This window comes from Cryptomeria japonica, chromosome 3, assembly GCF_030272615.1.
Source record: "Cryptomeria japonica chromosome 3, Sugi_1.0, whole genome shotgun sequence".
In the NCBI taxonomy this organism is placed as follows: Eukaryota; Viridiplantae; Streptophyta; class Pinopsida; order Cupressales; family Cupressaceae; genus Cryptomeria; species Cryptomeria japonica.
Genome location: NC_081407.1, coordinates 597,981,107 through 597,999,177, shown reverse-complemented (window position 1 = coordinate 597,999,177; position 18,071 = coordinate 597,981,107).

Below are 18,071 nucleotides of genomic sequence, written 5' to 3'. Positions count from 1 at the left end.
CAACTCTTCCTTCCAGCAACCTCATAACGCCTCACTCCACATCGAAGGATTTATTAACTAGCATAGGATCAAGCGAGTCTTGATAGATAATGGAGCAGGCTTGAACATTTGTACACTATAGTTGGTCACAGCATTGGGCTATGCGGTAGAATCAGTGGATCCTCGTAAGAAGATCACAATCAAAGCCTATGACAATGTAGAGCATTCATTCAAAGGAGTTGTGGTACTACCAATCCGAGTAGGCCCCGTGGTAAAGCACATCATCTGTCAGGTTCTGGACCTTCCTCTGCCATATAATCTATTGTTAGGGAGACCTTGGATACATGTCATGCAAGCCGTTCCATCTACCTACCATCAATGTATCAAGTTCCCACATAACGGTGTAGAGATCACAATCTTGGGTGATGCAAATCCCTTTGCGTATTGCCATAATATCAACCATCAACCAGAGATTACTGTTCCTAATAATAGAGAAGCCATTTCCTCCACATCTTATATAAGTCCTGCCTCTCTTGCCAGTTCAAACACCACTATACCAAAGCAAGAAAAACTTAAAATGAAAATAGTAGAGGAAGGTCCTGGGGAATACAACTTGAGTCAACTCTTTTGTGTGGGACAAATGCCCACTTCTCCTAGAACACATGGTAAACCACAACAGTTACTCTAGCAACCACTAATCATGCCAACATGTGCTTTGACGCCTTTCATCCTTAGAAAGAGTCAAGAAGAAGAAACCCAAGACGAGGACTTGGCAGACTGGATCTATAAAGATCCCATCACCACTGATATACCGCAAGTTAAACTTCCTACGGATCAGTATGGAAAAGGTCTCCTCATTATGCAAAGAATGGGGTATGATGGTCAGAGTGCTTTGGGGTATTGCAAACAAGGACGACATGAACCTCTGCTGCCAGAATTAAAACCCAAAGGTAATATAGGCCTCGGCTTTGAAAAAGAGATCTTTCCTAAACTCAAATTCAAAGGAAAACCCAGCAAACCATTTTGTTAGCCTACTGCAAAAAGGAAACCTTTCATTATCAAAGCAACATCAAGCACCATCACAACTGCCCCACTAAGGCTCAGAATCCCAACACAACCCTCACCAATGCCACTCATCCCACCAAACAAACCAGTAATCCCATCAGCAGCACCATTAGCAGCAGCAACTGTATTAGAACCCGTAGCAGCATCTATGGCACCAACAGTTCCAGTAGAAGCCATTGATTCACTACTACCAATACTCCTTGTACCAAATTCTTTAATCCCCATCGACCTTCCTGCAACACCGATCACTACAAAGGTACATCAACCAATCACACCTGCAGTATTTAACTCAAAGGACATCCTAGTATGGTATAGTAATCGGATGCTAGAAAGTGACTCAGAGACCAACTCACATGAGTGTGAATTTGATTCTGTATAGCTTAACACTTCAGATGAGGAAGATGCATCACTACCTCCGCCATGCAAAGACATCCCTATTTACGGAGAAGCACAGATAAAGACCACTTGGGATCCTGAACTGGAAACATCTTCCACAGACCCTACGTCTCATCCTATGCCTGATTCTGATAGGGAGAGTACCATTAACGACCTTCACCATAACGTCTTAACCCTCACTGATACATCTAATGCACTTAACCTAATCGATGAAGTAATGCCCATTATCCACCCTGAACTCATCGAATGGAACCAACCAAATCCCCCATGTCTTGACTTCTTCCAAAATGATGAGGCCATCATTGAATTTTTGGAATTAAGGGATAACCTACCAAGCAGGGATCATGAAGCTGGAACTGCCATTGAACTTAATAGCATAGCATACTTCGAGGTGGATGCCAAACCTTTCAGCTGCAAAAATATAACGATAAAACATGGATCTTCCAGTGAAAACCACACCTTGGCACTATTTGATCCAACAAAAGTAAAAAGAAAGAGCATATCCAACGGTGAAAACCTCTCTGAGGCGTCTGAGGATGAAGGGTTTGACATTCTCCCTACTAGTACACAACAGGAACGATCAACAATTCTCATCAAGGAAACCAAAGAATACAATGTGGGGACTCCTGAAAATCCTCATCTCATACATCTGGTATCTCTTCTCACTCTAGAAGAACAACCTAAATTTATAGAGTTCTTTTAATAGCGTCAGATCAACTTTGCATGGTCATATGCAGACATGCCTGGGCTTGATCCTGATTTAGTCATGCATCACCTCACCATAGCAGAAGGAGCTAAACCTGTCAAGCAGAAGCTTCGTAAAATGCATCCTCAAATTGCAGTACTAGTCAAAACAGAACTCAAGAAACTCCTAGATGTTGGTTTTATTAGGCCAATTGATTATGCAGAATGGATCTCCAACATTGTGCCTGTCGGCAAACCAAAAGGGGGCATCCGCATTTGTACTGACTTCAGAGATCTGAATAAGGCTTGTCCTAAGGATGACTTTCCCCTACCAAATATCGACATCATAGTGGATCTGACAGCGGGACATGCCATGCTTTCACTCATGGATGGCTTTTCAGGATACAATCAGATAAAGATCACACCGGAAGATCAACATAAGACAGCCTTCACATGTCCATGGCACACGTATTGCTAGAATGTAATGCCTTTTGGTCTAAAGAATGTAGGAGCGACCTATCAATGAGCAATGACCACTATCTTCCATGACATGATGCATACTATGATGGAAGATTATGTTGATGACTTACTAGCAAAATCACTTACCAGAGAAGGGCATCTCCACATATTAGATAAAATCTTTGATAGACTGGAACAATACCATGTTCGACTCAACCCAAAGAAATGTGTCTTTGGAGTAACCTCCGGGAAGCTTCTAGGATACATTGTCTCAAGCAAAGGTATTGAGGTCGACCCAGCAAAGGTAAAAGCAATCATGGACATGCCACCACCAAAGAATATCAGTCAGCTAAGGACATTACAAGGGCGACTTCAATCCATCCGAAGATTCATTGCACAATTGGCTGATAAGTGTCACCCATTCACACACTTGCTACACAAGAACATCCGCTTTTAGTGGGATGCTCGATGCCAGCAGGCATTTCAGACACTTAAAGACTATCTCATGAATCCACCATTGTTGATCCCACCAGATCCAAGTAGACCATTGTTACTCTATATCTCAGCAACAAGCATAGCATTGGGTGTACTACTGGCACAACATAATATAGAAGGAAAAGAGTGTGTTGTTTACTACATCTCTCGCACACTAGTGGGCTATGAACTCAATTACATGCCTATTGAGCGAGCTTGCCTAGCAGTAATCTTAGTAGCCACTAAACTAAGGCACTATCTGTTAACACATAAGGTACAACTCATTGCAAAGATTGATCCACTCAAGTATTTACTCAGCAAAGCAACATTGACAGGTTGCTTGGCCAAATGGGTGATGATTCTAAGTGAATTTGACATCGAGTATGTAGATCGTAAAGCTATCAAAGGTCAAGTTATTGCGGATCAGTTGGCCGATGCACCTCTCATAGGCGATCATCCTCTCATTTCCAATTTTCCAGATGAAGAGATATTCATGATTACAACAACACAACCATGGAAACTATACTTTGATGGTTCATACACTAGGCATGGCTCGGGGGCAAGCATTCTGTTTATCACACCTCAAGGTGATAGCATCCCGAAGTCTTACAGGCTCACATTTCCGTGCACCAACAACATAGCAGAGTATGAGGCCTTGATCACAGGACTCAGGCTAGCCGTACAATGAAAATTACAAGAACTACAAGTATATGGCGACTCCCAACTAGTCATTCAACAAGAAACAGATGAATATCAAACCAAGGATGATCAACTCATGCAATATAAGTAAATGGTGGACAATCTAAAGACATCATTTACTACTATCACTTTTGAGAAAATACCAAGAGATCAGAATCGAGCTGCTGATGCTATGGCTACCATCGCATCTCTCCTAAATCTTCCACAGAATTCAACACGCTATGAGTTCTTGGTAGAACAGCTTTGGATTCCCGCTTATGATATCCCTGAATTTGAAATGATATGTCGCCTTGTCGGTTTTGAATCCCCATGGTATGGTGAGTTCTACACCTATCTCCATGATCACACCCTTCCTCCCAACCAATCAAATAACCAACGTAAAACCTTCATTCGCCAAATTACTCAATATACCATTATTGTTGAAACCCTATACCGACGCGGTCTTGATGGTACTCTCCTTTGATGTCTGGAACAAGGTGAGATAACAAAGGCTTTGGAAGAAGTCCATGAAGGAATTTGCGGGACTCACTCAAGTGGTCCGTCACTAGCCAAGAAACTCTTGCGCAATGGATTCTATTGGCCATCTATGGAAAAAGATTCCTACTACTTTGTTAGAAAATGTAAAAAATGTCAAGTTCATGGTGACCTGATACATGCACCAGCCCAGGAACTACAACCAATCACAACACCATGGCCTTTTTGTCAATGGGGCCTTGACCTTGTGGGTAAGATTCATCCATCTTCATCCAATGGCCATAAATTCATTATTACTGCCACTGAATATTTCACAAAGTGGATCGAAGCTGTTCCACTTACCCAAGTCACCGGCAAGCAGATTGCCTCATTCATCCTCAACTACATCATCTGTCGGTATGGTGTGCCCATGTCCATCATCATAGATAACAGTCTTCCTTTCAAAAATCAGGATGTCCGTGAACTTTGTGAAAAATTTCACATTCAACACCGCTTTTCCACTCCCTATTACCCACAAGGCAATGGTCAGGCCGAAGCATCCAATAAAAACATATTGAGGATCCTAAAGAAGACAGTCAATGATGTCAGTTGTGATTGGCATGTTCAACTAAATCCAGCACTATGGGCATATCGAACTAGCATTCGAACCCCTACAGGTGCAACTCCTTATTCATTGGTCTATGGTGTAGAAGCTATCTTGCCTATTGAGGTTGAGATACCATCATTACGGGTTTCCTTGTACAATCTCATCGATGATGAAGCATACAGAGTATCTCATCTTCAGGACTTAGAGTTACTTGATGAGAAGCGACAAGCTACATACAACCATCTCAAAGCCTATCAGCAGCGCATGAGTAGAAGCTACAATCACCGAGTTAGATCTCGTACATTTGAGGTAGGTGATCTTGTTCTCTGAGAGAATCCTCACAACCAACCAAACAGAGAACATCAGGGCAAGTTTGAATCAAATTGGCTGGGCCCATATGTTGTCACTGCTGTATTCGGGTCCGGGGCATATCAGTTGGCTACATCAGAAGGAGAACCGCTCGCAAATCCAATCAACAACATGCACCTCAAACGGTTTTATACCTAAGCTATACAGAGCATCAGGCTCCCCTACATACCAGAAAATACCAAAAACATTCAGAAAAATGTCCTGAAGAAATACAAAAACATTCAAAAAGTAAAGAAAAATCATGCATCCAAACGATGAACAACCACTCCGGTGGCACCTTGGGTAAGTGCGATGGTGAAAACCTGACAAACAGGTGCCACTCGTAAAGACAATGGCTCCAGTATCTTTCAGGCTCGTTGCGATCACATTCACTGCATACACACATCCATCCATCTAAACCATGGCTTGTTATTTGATCTGTAATCAAAGAAAGTACTTCATATGTCTGGCATCCCGCTTTTTCATAATCATGTCCAACTTGGGGCAATGCCCTTAACTCTAGTTGATGGGAGTGGATTCTACATTACTGGTGATTCATTGGCAAAAACATTCAAAAATGTCTCACAAAATACCAAAAACATTAAAAAAAGTCTCACAAAATACCAAAAACATTCAAAAACAATACAAAGTCCAAAAACAATGAAAAACCATCGAAAATCAAACAAAAACATGGCAACACCTTATACATACTCATCCGCATAGATACAAAACAAACATTGACATAATACTCACACGATGACCATTTATCAATCAAACCACACAATCAGCATCAACAAATCAGAATTGTCTTTAACAAGGATGCATCCTTCCTTACCAAAACAAAGACAAAAGTGACATTTTCTTTGACAAGAAAATTATGTTAAGCTATCAAATACTTGGTTGATTTGTGAGTACAATCATTCATTTATCTGTATCAGGATCTTTCAACATTATTTTGTATCATTTGCGCATTATTTCCAATGAAGTTTTGGGGCATGTACTAATGGTGTCTACGTGGGAAGTTCACCAAGCTACGTGATCTTATGCCAAATGCAATCATAGATCATTACGGCTTGCTGACTATAGCGTAGACCTCGACCATATGAGCATGAACCATTACCAAGGATCCTTATTCTTTATTCTTTATCTATAAACTGTTTGTTTGTAGGAACATTGCTCTTCCTTTGGTTCCTTCCCCCTCATCCAATTTGGATAAAGGTTTTTATCTCTTAGTACGGTATGCAATTGTCTCAGGATATGATCAACCTAAGATCAAGGAGGACGATCCAAGTCATGCATGAACGGAGATAATCCTTGTCTGTTCTGCAAGCAATACTCTGGTTGACTTGACCCTTATATCAAGTCGTTTGTATTAACTTGCTATATAAAATCCATGTAAGGAATACTCAGGTCATCTTGAATCATTATGTCAAGATGCTTGTATTCTCTTCCAACATTTTAAAGCTCAATGATGAAAATAGAGCATTATGGATCATCATTTCCATCTCATATGTTTATATCTTGCATTCCATTACATATCACCCATCCATTCACTCATTCATATGTATGATTTATATGCCAAAAGTAAACAAGGTTTGTATGAATAGTTATGTGAGAATTGAGCTGGTCTTGGATACAATCACGACCGAGTACTCTGATACATCATCAATGCATCATGCAAAGTCTCCAAAACCTTGCATTCCTCATGGTCATATCATCATTGCATTTAGTTTCATCTTGCATTAAGTACATTCATGTCATTTTTAACTTAACATTGCATATAGTTCATTTTTGACATTAGTTTTCATTAATCATTTGCATCATTGCATCAATCATAAATAATTAAATTCATTCGTGGGATCAAATTGTCCTTGATTAAGTCATTTACTATTCATTCATTTAGTGTCAATTATCCATCATCATTTAATTATCCTTTATCATTTATCATTGCATACATTCATTTATAGTTAAAAGGTGCATTCATTCATCCATTATTAAGTATCTTATTATGCTCAGTTTTTAGGATTCATTCACATTACATTCATTATCCTCTTTTTAAATTGCATTAAGGTGCAGTTATTAAAACCAGGAGTTGTATTATCATCACATTATCATTTTTTTACTTAATCATATTTAAGCATTTAGAATCATAAATCCATTTGTTTCCAAACATTGGTTCATACCATTTTATATATATCCATTATGCATAGGCATTTATTTCGACATTATCATATAAACATTTGTACTTTACATTTTGTTTATCCATATTACATTCATTTAAAAACATCTAGATGCATATCCATACATAAAATCATTCATTTGCATTAACATCATCGCATAAATTATCTCATCATTATATCATAATAGGAAACACCAAAATCCTATTCATAAATCATCATAAACATACATCGTCATCATAGCATTACATACATAAAGCATTACATCAAAAATCAAAACAAATCATACATATATAAACCTGCATTCATATGTCAGTATCCCACATCATAAATCATCATAAAAACATGCATATAAGAAACATCTCATCAAATGCATATATGTACACATATCCATCTATGCAATAACTCATCATCATGCATAAACTTCCATACATATCAAAAGCATATCATCAAAATATGGGATCTCCTCATATATATCATCTCATATATCAGAGTACAATGAAGTCTACAAAATCAGCTACCAAGTGCCATACAAGATACAGTCCAAAAAAATAAACAATGATACAAATACATATATGCAAAAATGATCTCTCAAATGCCACTCTGGCCAAATGTTGTACCACCATCGCCACCTTCTCCCCCACTAGTGCCCGCACCACCTGATCCATCTCTCCGTGGAGGCCTCATCAAACCCCCACTCACTCCTGCATCCCCTAATCTCTCCCTCCGTAGAGGACCCATCACACCCCCATTGCTTTGCACCCTCTGTGATCACTCTGATCTGGCCTGCTGCATCTGTGAATAGCTAAGAGCTCACTGACTAGCTGGCACCACCTGCTCATATAAACCCTGCCAGTAGTCTATCTCCGCCTATGCTCGTCGCATCTCCCTCATCACCTCCCCCGTAGGCCCTTGTGCTCCTACTCCAATCTGGACTCTCTCCTGCAGCTCTGCTAATCTCTCCACTGCACTATCCCTCTCCTATAGCACCACCACTAGCTCTGACTCCCGTGCAAATAGCTGCACATCCCTAACCGCCACCTCCGTCTCCAAATCCTCTACCCAGGTCTACAAATGTGCTATCATGTGATCTCGAAGATCTCCCATGGCTCCCTCCCCAGTATCCATAGCAGCCTCACCTGTACCACCCTCTCCAGTAGCTCTCTCCCCTCTATCCATCGGGATCTCCCTCTCCATCCCCCTCCCACCCAGTCAAACTCCTCCTTGTATCAGCGGTCCCTATGCTATCCGTAGTGGCAGTCCACCTCTCCCTCTTTGTTGAATCCGCATCCCCAACCCACCACCTCCTCCTCCACCTCCTCCTCCTATCCTTGTTCCTCGACCTCCTTCCCTCCTCCGTCTCCATCCCCTCTCATCCTTAAAATCTAGAATCAGCTCTACTGGATCCGATATCCATAGGATCGAGTGCGCTGCCCGGTACTGCATGTACTCATCTTCTACTCCTGCATCCACAACCCTCAGTCGTATGTCCCACGGTCTCGCCTGTAGCATCCAAAACTTGGCCAGTGCCTGATCATATGGCAGCACTGCCCCCCATGCATACCTTTCCCGAATCACCCGCGCATACTCCCCCCCTGATCCACTAGGTAGTCCCTGCTGCCGTCCAAACTATCTCAAAACTCTCCCGGGCACCTATCTCTCCACATGGTATGAGGTCCTCCCAATGAGAAATCGGGTCATAAAAACATAGGGCAATGTCTCTGCATCATCATCCCATGGCTCACACTCCAGGTATGGTCGCCATATGACTACATCTAGATCGTCCAGTGCCCGCCGCCACCACTCTAACTTCCCCAGGTGGGGCTGACTCATCATGCCACTATACATGAACATATACGGCTGATCTACTGTGCGGAACCTTAGACTCACTAGACGAGTCACTGGTAGGTGCTCCCAAGCCTAAATATGCAGCAGCGTCACGCTCACTGCTAAGGAACCCCTCCCCTGGTAAACCACCTCATGAAGCTCCTGGTATAGGTGTGCCAGCACGCACGACCCCCATGCAAATCAGGTCCCCTCGGTAATCATCATCTTGATCTCTTGCCCCCACCCCACGGCCAAACCGTGTGAGTGCTTGTCTGGACATAGAAGTCCTCCCACGATACCTAATAGAACTACTGGTAGAGGCTCATATAACGCAACTATCTCCTCCCAGGCAATAGAACCATCATCAATAAAAACATCCTCACCAAAAAACCTTTGAACTATAAGGGTCCCCCAGGATCTGTCATATGTGACCCGCTCCCCCTGAATCAGAATCTACAAGATGCGCCACACATCCTCTAGGGTCACTGTTATCTCCCCCTATGCCAGATGGAAGGTGCATGTCTCGCTGTGCCACCGCTCGGCTAACACTATAATCAATCCATGATTCGTCCGAATCACGGGCATGTGCATCACCTCATATAATCCAGTCGCGGCAATACAATCTCTCTCCGCCTCTGTCAATCGATCCCGCAACCCCTGTGTCGTAGGATGTCTCTCGCGTAACTGCAACATGCCTAGATCCTCCTGCACATGGGCATTCATCAATCATCATCAGTTGTTTTGTTTCAAACTTTCTTAAGTTTAAACCTAGACTATCAACAGATACTTTGATCAAGTATCTTCAAGTCTCAACAGGTAAGCAATCATGGCCACCTAGACTTCAAACGGGTATTTATCCTAAAAATGACCTAAGTCTCATCAGGCTGCTATGGTTCAAAACAACTCCCACTTCACATCGCCATCCATCCATCATTGGCATCGGGAGATTTTCTTTATCCAAACTAGGGCATCTCTTTATCCTAAAACAAAAGCGTTATTTTACCAACACAAGCGCTAGTTTATCAACAATAGCGCTACAACCCTAACAAAAGCGCTCAATCAGCTATCCAACAGCGCTCAAACTAAAAATGCGCTAAAACAACTACACAGTAGCGCTCATTAAAATCAATAGCGCTCAATTAAGGACTCAATAGCGCTTATTTATCAATAGCGCTAAAACATTTCAAAAGCGCTCAAACAATAGGCCAATAGCACCATTGCGACACCGTAGCGCTAGTTCATTGGGCAATAGCACCAAAACCATAGTTTCAGCGCTATTGCTCTGACTTCACTTGGACTCAGCAAACAGCCTATCAAAAATGCATAAAAATTCAAAATTCCAATTTGCGTACCGTGGATCCGTAGTCATCTAGCCGTTGGAACCGTCGAACTCGCTCAAATCTGTGCTCTGTAATCAGTACTGGCATCCTGACTGCTGCTTGCTCCTCCAAATGTCACTATCAAAAGCTCTGGTTTCACAATGGTCGCGGTCACAAATGATCCTATTTTCACCCCTTTCACCCCATTTATACCCTTCATCGTCACCATAACTTCTCCCCGCTCATCGCTGTGGTCCCCGTGAACTTCCCGAGCCCCCCATTTCTTCATTTTTCTCTCGATTTCTTATATTTTTCACCCATATTGCTCGCTTCTTCTCTTCTAACACCCTGCCAATTTTCATTCTTTTTCGAGAGATTGCCCGATTTTTCAAAAAAAATTGGCTCATCTCTCAAGGGGGCATACCACCCATTAAATTAACATTTTACGGGGCATTTTCTTCACACCATTTTTTCTTTCTTTGAAACGACGCGATAAACCGCACCATCTCAAAGAGGGGCAAATGTAGTCACACAAATCTGTCCATTTTAATTAAATGAATATTTCCTATTTATTTGATTAAAAACCTAATAGCCATCAGTTAATTAAATTAATATTTAATTAATGCATCTTCAAACATTCTCCTATTAATTAAATAAATTATTCAATTTATTTTAATTAATTCATTAAACCAAATTCCAATCAATTAAATAAATAAAATCTATTTATTTAATTAAAATCCCCTTTTCCTCTTTTAAACAAATTAAATAAAACATTTATTTAAATCATTATCCCCCCCCACTTGCATTTTCCTACAAAAGCAACTTCCACACATTTATTGAAATAAATGAATTTTTATTTTAATAAAATCCTATTTTTCCCTCACCCACCAAATCCAATTGCATTCCAAAATCCCTTTCTAGATTCTTCTAAACCCTTCCTAATTAGCCTAATCCATCCCCTAATTATTGTCACATTCCTAAGCAAAATGAAGTCACTTTTCAAAGACTTCAAAAGTCTTTGAAAAGCATTTAATGCTTTGTGTGTTCAACAAATTAACCCCCAAAGTCTTCCAAGACCACTAATGGCTCTTACATGACCATTTATGGCTCTTACATAACCATTTATGGTTATTTCAAACTTGTCTCCCCAAGCATTTATTGTTTTGACCATATTTATCCCTTTTTACATTTGCACAAGAGTTTATCCATTGGATAAAAGCTTTATTCTTTGAATAAAGAGTTTATTCATTCAACTAACCTTGACTTTAACTCCCAAGGTCATATCAAGCATTTAATGTTTATTCTCTCTCCTCTCAACCTATCTCACATTGACACTTGTCATCTTGTGATTGGGTTGAAAGCCCTCACATGGATTTGAAATCATTCAATCCTGACCCTTGTTGAGATTGCTCAATTTCAACCATCCATTGCTCCATTTTCCCTATAAATAGAGCCCATTTCTTCATAATCCAAATCCTGAAAACTTGTATGCATTTAACCTATAGGCATTTTAGAGAGCATTTAGCATAGCAAACTAAAATCTTGTTATTTTGATTAAAATCAATCATTTCAATAGCATCTAGTATTTTAGATTTTCATTTTACATTTAGAGCACAATACTAAAATCTCAATCCTCCATAAGCATCCATAGTGCAAAAAGCTGCTGAGAGCTACACTATTTTGGAACTTGGAGAGGAGAAGAACAAGGGAGAAGGAGCTAAGAGCATGCTAAGAGGCATTTGGAGATGCCTTATTATCTTTGTTTCATTTGTTAGATATATTAGCATGATTTTAGTATCTCTTTTGATATGCTTGTTTAGATTAGTTTTTGATTGACTAACACTAACGATTTTCTTGTGTCTTGTGTTGTTTGTCATTTGCTAACCTTGTCCATTTAGCAGTGCATCAAGAAGTCTACTCGAAGACTCATTTTGAATGAAGAGTCAAGTGACACAGAATCTGAAGACGTAAGTAAATTTCAGATTGTTAAGAGCACAAAGAAAGATGTACATAGTGTTGATAATTTTTGTGCAAATCTGAAACAATATGGTGGATTTGGAGTGTTCAGATATGTAAAATATGACTCTCAGATAGAAGAAGAAAAGAGGCAAATAGAAGAGTCAGTTGTATGTACACTTCTTAAATTTTGATTAGTCCCATTGGAAGTAACTAATTCTCTTCCAAAAGCATTGTACTTACACATTGATAACAGGTGGAAATATGCTATGGACTCGAAAAATAAGATGGGAGAAAGAATTCTTGTACATCTCTTTCCAGACATGTCGGTAGATGAGATAAGTGAACATATGAAAAACTACTAGACAAACTTCCTAGTCAAGCAAAGAGCCTTGAAATTGATGAATGGCCTTTATCTTGAAGTAGAGAAAGAGACAAAAGAAAAATGGCAAGAAATTTTTCGAATCAAGAGTGCTGATGAGAAAGGTGAAGTTGAAATAGTTGATATCACCGAGCAAGATCCTGCTGGTACTATACAACTTGATGAGGATATCATGGACACCGAGGTACAGGAACAGGAGATGATAGAAGGGAATGCCTATGCCAAACTGGTATCAAGTGAATCAGTTTTGGAACAAGTCAAGTCCTATCCTCCGGTAACTCAGCATGTTTCAACCGAGATACCTCAGGACACTGAACAAGGCAAAGAGGGTCAACAGTCTACCAAAGGAGAAGCTACTTCTCATACCACTGTGGAACAGACTTCTCAAGCCCCAACAAGAACTGAAACTGTTGCCACTGAGACCCGAAGTAAGGAATCACTGAAGGCTACATCTGAGGCTAAAAAAATCGACAAAAGTGTTGCCTCTACCGAGAAACCTACCGAGGGTGAACAAGCCTCCCAAGCCATTGTACTGATTCAACCGATGAAAGCCTCATCATCTAAAGAGAAGAAAATGAAGAAGCATAGTTTCAAGCTAGATCTATCAAAGCCGATTGTGTTGCCAAATGTAGACATTTCAAAATTGAAAGGGCAAGCACTCATTGAATTTGGGGAACTATGCAAAGCCAAAGCAGAACAAGAGAGACAAATGGATATACAGAAGAAAAACATAGTACTTCAGAAGGTTAAAGCATTATTAACAGAAATGCTACCTGAAGCTACTGTGACAAAAGATGTTGTCATCCATATGCAACTGGATGAACTACTCACTAAATTAGAAGCATCTGGAGTAGACGCATCTGAATACCTGAGCAACTTGGAGGACAAAGAGCTCACTGCCAAAATGATTGAAGAGGTAAAAAAAGCCATTGCTATCGGTAAAGTTAAGCTAGCCGGACTCATTGCTGAGTTGTCCCCTCAACTCAAACATATTCTTTATTTATTTCAAAAGCTCTATACATTTTCTTTATTCATTAAAGATATCAAGAACAAAACCAAAGCTTTTGAAAAAGAGATCACCAATCTCTCAAATAAATTGACCACCGAGCCCAATTCTATTCAGAATTTCTATACCAAGTTACAATCTCTCATGGCTCAACAGTTGGAACTTCAGAATGAAGAGCATAAAATAAGAATGGACGTCATGACTCTTCAAACCTTATTCATTCTACACTTGTCCTCCATCCAAGAGCAAATTAACCGAGCTACCTATTTATCCACTCAACAAGAGGGAAGCACTTTAGATGGTCTGATTTCACTATTAGCTGATATTACAACTCAGAATTCCCTAATGGACAGTGTCAAGAGTGCCCTTACCAATGCTCTCATTGATGTTCGAACTAAGTACAAATCTATTTTTGATCAGTTGCCTCCACCGAATGGTAACTAGTTTTGATGTTTGTCAAAAAGGGGGAGTATAGTGTATACAAGAGGAAGTATGTCGAACAGACTAGAGTATCCAGATATACAGGTAATTTTGACAGGGGGAGCAGTGAATACAGAACAGTAAAGTTGCATGCAAAATTAGAGTTATATACAATATATTGATAAGGGGAGTATATCTGAGTATACCATTTATTGACAATTGTATATATTATCAGTTTAGTCAAATTTTGTAAGTATATAGATTTTTGAGTAATAAATTTGAAGAGTTTTGTCAAACATACCAAACTAATGTCAAAAGGGGAGATTGTTACTATTTACTAAGTTGTCATTAGTTTTATGTCCAAAGTCATCCTATATACTCTAGTTGGTTAATACTACCGAAATACTCAATCGGTAAGCACTAAAGCAATCGGTTATAGAAGAAAGAAGTCACAGAGTTTAGTATACACCGAGCTGTCTATCGAGTAATGCTCTATGTCTATCAAGTAGCAAAGATGGTATACCGAGTTAATATGAACCGAGTGAAACGTGTTACCAAATTCATTGAACTTGGACACATATGTGGAAACGTGTTACAAGATCGAGGAACGGGGAACCATTATCACATAGGAAATTGCACCTTAAGATTTTGTATGATTTTGAGGACATCTATCCAATGAAATAATTTGTATGCTTATTCATTTGATGAATCATGTTTGTAAGATGGAAGCATGAACAGATCACTGTCATAAGAGATCTATTTATACAGCATGAAATGAGGATCAAAACGTATGAAGCAAGACATGTGTGATAGATAAGCTGAAAGGAAAAATCATGAGAAAGTACAATGTGTTGTGACTGTTATGACTGATAGAGATATTAAGAGGTCACCAAGAAAGATTTCAGAGAACAATTTATGGGACAGAGTAAACAAAAGGGTTTACCGAGTTGATTTATCAATTACCAAGGTATGCTATGAGTAAGGTAATTTCATATTGAGCACATAGAATCTGCTATAACATTTCAGATGTGAAGTTGTAGATATTTTGTAAAGATTTTGATTGTATTATTTTGAGTTGTAAAAGAAACCTTTAACAGGGTAAAAGACTCTAACAAAGTCTATAAATTGTAAAGCCTTTAACCAGGTACAGTATTTAGTATAAGTGTTGTAAAATCCTTTAGCAAGGTAGATCTAAAGATCTTGATACTCCTAAAAGGGTAAGCTATCAGAAATAGCTAAACATGTAGCTCTAACCGAGCAACCTTTATTATTGCAGTAGTGAAGTTGTGGGTGTCATCCCCACCACAGGTTTTCTCTCTAACAAAGAGTTTCTACGTAAACAAAATATATGTGTTATGGAGTGAAACATGTATGAATGTTATTTATTTGTTTTAGCTTTATATTATGTTTCAGCAATATTCAGTTTATGTTTTTCAATAAAGTTATTATTGAAGAAAAGTGTTGAAGTACTGATTCACCCCACCCCTCTTAGTACATTAGCTTTCCATATTGGACCTAACAATTTTTTGTTAAGTTTTTGTGGTTTGGATTGTTAAGATGCACGACACTATGCCATTATATAAGTGCACGTAGTGAATCCCTCTATCAACTAGATTGACTCTATTATCTCCAAGAAAACTTCTTGGTCATGAAGGATCTTTTTAGACATCTCTTTTAGAAATAAAATTCTTTGGGACTCTAGAGGCTTATTGTAGGTTTTGCTCTTGAATCCCACACTAAGTATCTAAGACTAACTTTGGTTTGACCCATAGAAGTTATGTGGGGTGGATTTCTTATATTAAATTTCTTAACACATGAACAAGACTTTATAATACATTAAAATACACTTTAAAACATATCCACTTTCAAAGTCGAGAGAGTCAAACTAAATTTCTAAATCATAGTTTAATTGGTCAAGATGTTAAACAAGCCCTATCAGAGCATATACAAATGTAGGTAGACTCTATATATTTTCACATCTAATAGTATAATAGAATTTGGATCTGATATGTCATCCTAAACAAGTTGAAATTTATTTTTAAAATTTTCTTAATAACAAATCCAATATAATTTTATAAGTTATAGATTTTAAAACCTTTGTCATCTAAAAGATTATATAGCATTTAATAACTTCCATTGAGAGCTAAGTAACCTTTTTCTTTTTTGATGAATAGGCCTTCTCTATTAATTAAAAATATTAAAGTACATATTCACAAAAAGAAATCAAGGGATACAAGATCACCCCACGAGAGTCAAATGACCCAATGTCGAAACCATAAAATAGTCAACTATTCATTAAAAAAAACATGGGCACGGCCCAGAGAAAGCCACCTCAAGCAACCAAAGCAGTGGCAGACAAGGGGGGGGGGGGAGGATCCTAATCATCTTTTTTACCCCATACATCAATAGGGCCAAGGATCACGTCTAGAAGGGACCACCCATCTTCTTCTTTTTCTTGTTCATCTTCTCCTTCCTCCCTCCTGGAAGGCAAAAAATCCAAGGCTAGGCAAGGAAACCACTTGGAGGAAGTGGTTGCAAGCCACACAGAACCACCTCTGGTATCAAGCTAACCAGAACCACCAGGAGCTAAGGGGGCAGGAGAAATAGAAGGCCACCCCGAGGCCATGACAAAGAGGAGAGGTCAGTCGGTGCCTCCATGCCTCACCTCCCCCACCCGAGGAGCAGCAAGGGACCTGGGACCGCAGGGTCTATGAACAGAGAGTGGAGGAACTACGACCACAACAACGACCATGAGGTGGAGTGTGGTCGACATAAATAGAGTCTAGTGACACTTTGGCAACTGTATAAGTGGCATTGTCCCAATGATGTAAGAGCTCCTACAGGTGGGCCACCTATAAAGCCACTTTATCAGCTTGAACCTAGATCTGCATTATCACATTATTACAAATGCATGCCTTAGTGTACATAGAAACCTTAATATCTAGAGAGATGTGAGTGAATAAAACAACATTTCTATCTTTACAAAGAGTAAATAAGATCTCCATCCTAAAAGCATGCCATATCTGGGAAAACTTGAAGGGGATTCTGGGCGAATCACCCAGCAAGGCTATGTGCCAAGAAAAAGGTTCTGGCTTAAATGGCCTGAAAAATCTTGAATCCAGCTTCAATATTGATGAGCTCTTCTGCAGAACCAAAAAATATGGATGAAAGTTTCTGGTTGCCCATAAAAAGGGCATTTGGGGTCAGGAAACCCCAAATGTTTGAGTCTGGGACCTAAAGGAAGCCCCTGAGAAAGAACACACCAAGAGAAGTGTGCAATCTTGGGTTCCGTGATGGCAGACCAAACAGTAAGAAACCAAAGTCTCTAGGTTTTCTGAGAAGACTGCAAATGCCACCTGTGGTTAAGAATGGTGACCATATGCAAATGTGGCACCAACCAGTGATAACCCATCTTGGGTTTATAGCTTGAAAGAGGAGTCCAAGGATACCACTTCCAATCCTTTCACCATGGCTTGACAGACTGAATGCCAAGCTTATGCAACATGTGTGAAGGTAAAGCCAAGACCAGCAGGTCATATGTCTGTCGATCTAGGCGAGATAGACAAAATTGGACCTGAAGGTCATCCCATGACCGAAGGCTCATAGTAGCCCTGGAGAACAGATTCTTGGGCATTCTAATGCCACATTTGTGAGAATACAGAACACTAACACCCTAGATTTTAGCAGGAAGGAGCCCTTGCAAATGAAAAAGAGGCAACCACCAAAGGTTATGTTGATTCATGGGTAGGCCATCTCGAAAGCCATCTTCGGCCCATCGAAGCCAAGGCTTAACAACTTCCAAGGCTATCTAGATGCCCTT